Here is a 9,276-nt window from a genome sequence, read left to right on the forward strand (position 1 = left end):
GTCCTGCACCTACTACTTCGTCATCAGATCCAATTCCGAATGATGATCTTCCTATTGCATTACGAAAAGGTAAACGCCAGTGTACTTATCCTATCTCTTCGTTTGTGTCTAATAATGGCTTGTCATCCTCCTCCTGTTCTTTTATTGCTTCACTTGACTCTATTTCTATTCCTAAAACTATCCGTGAGGCCTTATCTCATCATGGTTGGAGAGATGCAATGATAGAGGAAATGAAAGCCTTGGATGAGAATGATACATGGGACTTGGTTGATTTACCTCCAGGAAAACAAGCTATTGGATGCAAATGGATATTTAATGTTAAAGTCAATCCAGATGGATCAGTTGCCAGACTAAAAGCTCGTCTTGTTGCTAAGGGTTATGCTCAAACATATGGTGTGGATTATTCTGATACTTTTTCTCCTGTTGCAAAATTGACATCTGTTCGGTTATTTATTTCTCTTGCTGCTACTCATCATTGGCCTTTACATCAACTTGATATCAAGAATGCTTTTCTTCATGGTAATCTTCAAGAGGAGGTGTATATGGAGCAACCTCCTGGTTTCGTTGCTCAGGGGGAGATAGGGCGAGTCTGTCGTCTTCGAAAGACTTTGTATGGTTTGAAACAAAGTCCTCGTGCTTGGTTTGGAAAATTTAGTCAGGTTATTGAAAAGTTTGGTATGAAGAAAAGCGAGTCTGATCATTCTGTGTTCTACAAGCAGTCAGGAGCTGGTATTATTCTGTTAGTTGTGTATGTGGATGATATTGTGATTACTGGTAGTGATACTACGGGAATTTCATCTCTCAAATCTTTCATTCTCACTCAATTTCATACAAAAGATTTAGGGGTGTTAAAGTATTTCTTAGGTGTTGAAGTAATGAGGAGTAAAAATGGTATATTTCTATCTCAGAGGAAATATGTTCTTGATTTATTAACTGAAACGGGAAAGTTAGGGGCAAAACCTTGTAGTACTCCAATGACTCAGAACGGGGATCTTACTGCAGATGGAGAATTATTTGAACATCCAGAGAGATATCGAAGATTAGTTGGAAAGTTGAATTATCTTACCTTGACTCGTCCAGATATTGCATATTCGGTTAGTGTTGTTAGTCAGTATATGTCATCTCCAACGGTTCATCATTGGGCAGCATTAGAGCAAATTTTGCGTTACTTGAAGGGTGCACCTGGACGAGGTATTGTATATAAAAATCATGGGCACACTCATATTGAATGTTTCTCAGATGCAGATTGGGCAGGTTCGAAAATGGATAGGAGGTCTACTTCAGGTTATTGTATCTTTGTTGGAGGAAATTTAGTATCATGGAAAAGTAAAAAGCAAAAGGTTGTGTCGCGATCCAGTGCAGAATCAGAATACAGGGCTATGGCACAATCTGTGTGTGAAGTAATGTGGATATATCAATTGTTGACTGAAGTAGGACTTAAAATTTCAATACCAGCAAAACTATGGTGTGATAATCAAGCTGCTATTCATATTGCATCGAATCCCGTGTTCCATGAGAGGACTAAGCACATTGAAATTGATTGTCATTTTGTTCGTGAGAAAATTCAACAAGGTTTGATCACTACAGGATATGTAAAAACTGGAGAACAATTGGGGGACATCTTCACAAAAGCTTTAAATGGGATTCGAGTTGATTATCTTTGTAACAAGTTGGGCATGATTAACATTTATGCTCCAACTTGAGGGGGAGTGTTGGTTATAAATATCTGTTAATTATCTGTTAAAAATCTGTTATTTTTTTATAGATATTTTCTAGAATAGGCCCTATACTCTAACTATAAATAGGGCCTTATATGTTGCAATTGGAATAAGATTTCTTAAGTTATTTTGGTAACAGTTTCCAGTATGCAAAATCATTTCCGTCGAAGAATGGTGGTCGTGCGGTGCTATATCCCTCTTGGAACGCCATGAGTTGTTCCGGTTGATTGTTAGATCCTCCGAAACGTAATCGGCTCTGATACCACTTGTTAGGATCGGTTGGTTCGCTAGAGGGGGGGTGAATAGCGTTTCTCGATTTTTCTTGATCTTTCTCTGCACAGAGATTAGCGGAAGCAAAAATATAAAAGAGAAAATAAGAGATCAATGCTAACCCGGTTTGTTTACTTGGTATCCACCTCCGCAGAGGTGACTAATCCAAGGAGCCACACGCACGCACACACCCGATGCACTATGAATCTTCTCCTTCTCGAAAACCTCAAAGGCGGAGAAACCTTTACAACTCTTTCGATCTCCTCAAGAATGATATGAAATAATGTTTAAGAGGAGAGGAAGAAAAGCAGAGAATAGAGAAATAGCGCTCCGCAAGTATACGGAATGTCGTCAAGTAATAAAAAGATCGAATCCACAGGGACCGTGGAATTACTTACTAGATTTAGCACAAAAAGGTGGAGAGAAAACTGAGCATGAGTTGTGTGGGGGAGATGGGAGTGTTCTAAAGTACTTTATCCTAGAGTTCAGAGAAAGGAATCGACTGTGACACTGGGTTGTGAAACGATCCTAGGACTTCGGACTCCTCAGAGTATGGATTGATTGACTTGGATCCTCTACCTTTCCTCAATAATTGTTCAATTGTAGGGATGTTAACCAATTTATCCAATTCGACCTCGTCAGGTATCCTCGGAATAAAGCATTGGTGTTCTTACGTCACTCGTTGTCGGTTTGAGATGGTTCTAGAAGCCCGGTTCAAGGCATTCCCGTGTCACTCAGGCGCCCCGGAGTACTAAAAGAACCCTATCCCCTGTCACAGGATATCTTTTTACGGACCTCTCCCCAACAACGAATGACCGCTAACTATCCCTCATAAGAATTAACTATGAATTAAGAAACCCCTCGGAAACTCGCCCGGTTCAAGGCATTCTTCCTGTCACGAAGCGCCCCGGTGTACGGCCTAATGATTCCTCAATCCACAATCAATCCCTACCCTCATGGATTCATACACACACAATTTATCATTCAACACATAAGCATAAATCCACAAAGCAATAGACAATTATATCATTGAAAACGGTAGATTAATCAAATCCAAAATACAATCATCCAGTACATCTGATTTATCCTACATCCTAGAATCTAGGGAACTACTCCATAGCGTGGAGATTACAAGCCAAAGGAAGGAAGGAATACATCTTAATCCGAAGATACAACAATGAAATGCAGGAAATAAGACTTATCTTCTTCCTCGGACTGCAAACTCTGCGTAGATGGGATGAGGATGGAATGGAGCAGTCGGATCGGTGGATGGATCGTCGAATCTCGCTCCGAAACAGGCGTCGGTGGCTCTAGAACAGCTCCGGTGGCTCTCCAAGGTCTCCCCCCTTTCTTAGGTCACTAAGAGGACCTATTTATATGCAGGTCACGAGTCAGCACGCCCCCGCTCACACGGCCGTGCCTGGGAGGCACGGCCCAGTGTGGGCACTGTCGGTTGAAGAGGCACGGCCGTGCCTTGGGGGCACGGCCTTAGGCAGTCAAGCTTCTGTTTTGGGGCACGGCCGTGCCTCTGGGGCACGGTCCAGACTTGGCTTGGCTCTGTTTGAAGGCACGGCCGTGCCTGTGAGGCACGGCCACAGCCTGACTCTTCTCCTTTTTGCTGGACACGGCCGTGTCTGTGAGGCACGGCCAGCTGCTGAGACCTTTCTGTTTTGACACACGGCCGTGCCTGGTGGGCACGGCCAACAGCAGATGCTTCCTTCAGGTTGGAAACACGGCCGTGCCTGTGAGGCACGGCCAAGTCTCGGCTGGCTTCTGTTTCAAAGCACGGCCGTGTCTGGTAGACACGGCCTCTTCTGCTGCTGATGGGGGATGTTGGCACGGCCGTGCCAGTGAGGCACGGCCCAGGCTTGTTGGTCTTCTGTTTGGGCACACGCCCGTGCCCTTTGAAGCACGGCCAGGAGGCTGAATAGACACGGCCGTGCCTATGAGGCACGGCCCTGTCTTGCCTTGTCTTCAATTGTTACTCCGTTTTGCCCGCTTTTGCTCCAAATTCCATCCTGAAACAAGTAAAAACACGAGCAGATCTCCGAACTAGGAAATGCAAGATATGTGCCTAAATGCATAAATAAGGGATGCAATGCACACAAGATTTAGCAATAAACTCAGAAAGATGTGCAAATAAAGCGTAAATACATATATAAACCCTACGCACATCACACCCCCAGACTTAAACCTTTGCTTGTCCTCAAGCAAAAACTTAGCGTCTAGATTTAGATAACCAATGCAAGCAAATTATATATCCTAAGCACAGCAATCTAATCTTATCAAACATAAGTAATGGTAAGCATGAAACTCAAAATCATCAAAACAATGGCCTAGAAGTAGTTCTCCGTGCTAAGTGCAAAAAGTGACCTAAATCCATTTGGTATCAAAATCCTTACTTCTAGTCAAGTCGTCATGCTACCGAATTCCTAAGTGTTCCCGGCCTTAGACACTTACCTGCCACAGGCTTGGTTCATATCTTCCATTGCACAAGGTCTCAAAGGATTACCTCAAGTCAAGGGAATCAAATCATTTATTTCCCCAGTAACCGCTTTTCGGTCTCAAAGGGGTAAATGAAAAGTTTCCACTCTCGAAACTGTTTTTTTCATCCTTTTATTGTTTTTGCATTGAATTTGCTTTTATTGCAAACGGTAGAATGTTTTGATTTTTTTTTTTTAGCAAGGATGTAAGATTTTTCCAAAAGAGCTTACATGCCTTGAGTTGGTCCAGTAACCAAAATGCAATGGAAGATCACCATGGAAACACTAGTACTAAGCAGGTTTCATGAATCATGACTACTTTCAGAAATCTATCAACCTCCTAGATTAGGTATAAGTGAAAGAGATCCTAAAACCAGGCCAAGGTTTGACTATTCAAGTTATCCTAGCTCACTTCCTACTTATGAAGATAAGAAAAGAAATAGTCCTAGGATATTAACTACAAGCACTAATCATCCTTATCTTAACAAGTGCTACTGTTCTTGCAAGAGAGACAAGCAAGAGATGTCTTGGTGATTCATGACATGTTAATCTACCGTGCATAAAGCAAAATTCAAAGCAAATTGCAAAAACAAATTTCAAAGCAAATTTCAAAGCAAATTGCAAAAGCAAATTTCAAAACAAATTGCAACCTAAGTAATGAAAGCAAAGTTCAAAACAAAATGCAACTATTTACACTATGTACATGTTTTTGGGTCCCCCAGACTTGAATTTTTCTACCTCCTACCAGGGCCTGGAGGAGGTGATGGAGGAAGCAAATCTGGGAGTTTTATGGTAGATTTGAGATAGAAGAAAGTGGAGAAGAGATGGAAAAAGAAAAGAAGTGGAAAGATGGGGTTTAGGAATGTGGAAGAGGTGAGAAGTGAGAGGAGAAGGCTGAGTTTTTTTTTTTTTTGGGGGTACACGGCCGTGTGCTAAGGAAGCCACGGCCGTGTGCCTTTTTACAACAAAGGGGGCACGGCCCGTGTCTAAAGGACACGGCCTAACAAGGTCACCCTTCTATTTATGAGGCACGCCCGTGTCTACAAGGCACGGGTTAGACAAGCCATGCTGCAAATGGATCCACACGGCCGTGCCTTGGAGGCACGGCCTAGGGCTGTCACGGTTCTGTTTGCAAGCACGCCCGTGCTTGGTAGACACGGCTTGTGGATGGCGTGCTTCTGTTGGGAAGCACGGCCGTGTGTATGAGACACGGCCTGGTGCTGGGTTGTGCCTTGTGAAAGGCACGGCCGTGCCTAAGAGGCACGGCCCAGCTTTATTAGCTTCCGGTTCAGAAAATTTCTTGCAAAAGCAAGAAAACTTATTAGCAGCTTATTGAAACCAACAAAAACTCTAAAAGTCTACAAATGTACAGGGTTCATTTATTTACCTTTCGTAATCGAGCCCTTGGTGGTACTTTATATTTTTCCTTTTTTTCATAAAGCTTCCTTATTTTCCCGGCCGGTACGGGTCTCTTTGTCGGCAATGTGAAAGAATGGTACAATACTTTCTTTGTTTGCTGAATATCATCCAGCTCACAGTGATGCTTCTTTTCTGAAAGAATGGCTTTTGAGTCTTGCGAGAGGTCGAACTCCACTCTTTCTCTTCCAACTTCCAGGGATAACCTTTGATTCTTCATATCAATGATAGCCCCAGCAGTGGATAAGAATGGCCTTCCCAAAATGATTGGGACTGACGGATCTTCTTTCATATCAAGTACAATGAAGTCGGTAGGGATGGTGAATCCCCCGACTTCCACCGACACATCTTCAACTATGCCCCTTGAATATATATGTGAGCAGTCCGCTAGTTGAAGTGCCGTGGCATTAAGTTTAAGATCCGTAAATCCAAATTTATCACTTGTTGTGTGGGGAATGATGTTGACGCTCGCCCCTAGGTCACAGAAAGCTCTACCAATTGAAATATTATCTAATTTGCATGGAATGGTAAAACTACCTGAGTCCTTGAGCTTAGGAGAAAGTCCCTTGTTTAATATTATGTTACTCACTTCCTCCGGGAGCGCCACCATCTTTTTGGCCCGAGTGAGGTCCTTTGTGGATACAAGTCCCTTAATGAAATTTGATAATCTGGGCATCTCGGTAAGTGCGTCAAGAAGGGGAGCATCCACCATGATGTCTTTGACTCTGCCAAGTAGTTTCTCAAACTCTTCATCCATTACTTGGAGCTTTTGATTTATGGGTATCTCTTGCACTAAGGTTTTCTTAGATTGTGCTCCACCGGACATAACAATCTCAAGTTCCTCAGGTTCATCTTCAATACTAGGCATAAAGGAATGAGGTTGTTCAGCGGTAGTTGTGCTTGGAATACCCTCCAGAGGAGCTATCATATAAGGTTTCTTCCCTTTAATATTCGGATTGCTCCTCAACTCAATAGCATAACATTGCTCCATTTGGCTAGGGACTGGTTTTCCTGGGAATGTACCCACTGTTCTGGAGGTGAGGGAAGTATTCATCTGAGTCATCTGAGTTTCCTGCATTTTCATCCTCTTATCATGGTCATCAAGTTTCTCATTAATTCTGACCATGTTACCTTGAAGTTCCTCCAGAATTTTCAACATTTTCTGGGTATCCGACACCTCGTTATTTGACTTAGGTGGAACTTGAATAGATGGCCTTTGGTTGTTGCGGCAAGCTTCAGAAATTGAAGTCACTGCACTAACCTTGCTTGATTGACTTGTTTCTTTCTTCTTACTCAAGCTCTCTAGCTGAGCCATAAATGATGTACTGGTGCCTGTTTCACATTTCCCAGGAGGCTTTGGAATGTTATCTTTTTTATCAGCCCATTGATGTTGGTTGAGAGCCACACATTCAATTAACTCTTCGGCTTCTTTAACGCTCTTATTCATTAAGGCACCTCCTGCAGCAGAATCCAAATGTACTTTTGTTTGAGAATTGATTCCGTCGTAGAAGATGTGAATGATTAGCCATTGATCCAATCCATGATGTGGGCATTTTCTCAACATTCCTTTAAACCTTTCCCAAACTTCAAATAAAGATTCTCCATCATTCTGCTCGAAGTCTGTGATCATATTTCTCATTTGGGCTGTCTTACTTGGGGGATAAAATCTGTTCAAGAACATCTTTTCACATTGCTCCCAAGTAGATATTCCATTTTGTGGTAAATGATTGAACCAATCTTTCGCCTTATCTTTGAGTGAGAAACTGAATAGCAGAAGTCTTGTTGCATCTAAACTGACCCCAGGACATTTCATTACACTGCAATATTCTGAAAATGTTCTCATGTGCAGGCCAGGGTCTTCATTTGGTCCTCCTCCAAACTGATTTTTCTGAACCATTGTAATAAATTCTGGTTTGATTTCAAAACTTTTTGCTTCAATGTTTGGAGGGGTGATGCATGATGACATCCCTCTCGCCTTTGGTGCTGCGTAGTCCTTCAAAGATTTTCGAGACATATTCTTGAGTATATAAATCCTTTGAAAGTATGTCAGGACCTACGCATACACAAATAAAAGAAGATATGAATATCCTTCAGAAAAAGAATTCTGCATAAATGAATGTACCAATCAATGAAAGAATAAAAAGAATAAATGGAAGCTATGTAAATAAAAGAAAACAAAAAGAAAAACTTAATGTGCTAGATTAGTAAATAATTGCGCACGATCCCCGGCAACGGCGCCAAAAACTTGATAGCGTTCCGCAAGTATACGGAATGTCGTCAAGTAATAAAAAGATCGAATCCACAGGGACCGTGGAATTACTTACTAGATTTAGCACAAAAAGGTGGAGAGAAAATTGAGCATGAGTTGTGTGGGGGAGATGGGAGTGTTCTAAAGTACTTTATCCTAGAATTCGGAGAAAGGAATCGACTGTGACACTGGGTTGTGAAACGATCCTAGGACTTCGGACTCCTCAGAGTATGGATTGATTGACTTGGATCCTCTACCTTTCCTCAATAATTGTTCAATTGTAGGGATGTTAACCAATTTATCCAATTCGACCTCGTCAGGTATCCTCGGAATAAAGCATTGGTGTTCTTACGTCACTCGTTGTCGGTTTGAGATGGTTCTAGAAGCCCGGTTCAAGGCATTCCCGTGTCACTCAGGCGCCCCGGAGTACTAAAAGAACCCTATCCCCTGTCACAGGATATCTTTTTACGGACCTCTCCCCAACAACGAATGACCGCTAACTATCCCTCATAAGAATTAACTATGCATTAAGAAACCCCTCGGAAACTCGCCCGGTTCAAGGCATTCTCCCTGTCACGAAGCGCCCCGGTGTACGGCCTAATGATTCCTCAATTCATAATCAATCCCTACCCTCATGGATTCATACACACACAATTTATCATTCATCACAAGCATAAATCCACAAAGCAATAGACAATTATATCATTGAAAACGGTAGATTAATCAAATCCAAATACAATCATCCATTACATCTGATTCATCCTACATCCTAGAATCTAGGGAACTACTCCATAGCGTGGAGGTTACAAGCCAAAGGAAGGAAAGAATACATCTTAATCCAAAGATACAACAAGGAAATGCAGGAAATAAGACTTATCTTCTTCCTCGGACTGCAAACTCTGCGTAGATGGGATGAGGATGGACTGGAGCAGTCGGATCGGTGGATGGATCGTCGAATCTCGCTCCGAAACAGGCGTCGGTGGCTCTAGAACAGCTCCGGTGGCTCTCCAAGGTCTCCCCCCTTTCTTAGGTCACTAAGAGGACCTATTTATATGCAGGTCACGAAAGTCAGCACGCCCCCGCTCACACGGCCGTGCCTGGGAGGCACGGCCCGTGTGGGCATCGGTCACTGGAGGAGGCA

The 9,276-nt window shown here is 42.7% G+C and overlaps 1 non-coding gene across 1 annotated transcript; it reads left to right on the forward strand.

The window, feature by feature from the left end:
• The first annotated feature begins 7,422 nt into the window (after positions 1-7,422).
• On the forward strand, positions 7,423-7,527 carry LOC141832699 (small nucleolar RNA R71). The gene has a single exon (XR_012602136.1). It is a non-coding gene; the product is annotated as a small nucleolar RNA R71 (small nucleolar RNA).
• The last annotated feature ends 1,749 nt before the right edge of the window (positions 7,528-9,276 follow it).

This window comes from Curcuma longa, chromosome 7 (assembly GCF_044706935.1).
Source record: "Curcuma longa cultivar G26 ecotype Majalengka, Jawa Barat chromosome 7, ITB_CL_G26_1.1, whole genome shotgun sequence".
Classification (NCBI taxonomy): Eukaryota; Viridiplantae; Streptophyta; class Magnoliopsida; order Zingiberales; family Zingiberaceae; genus Curcuma; species Curcuma longa.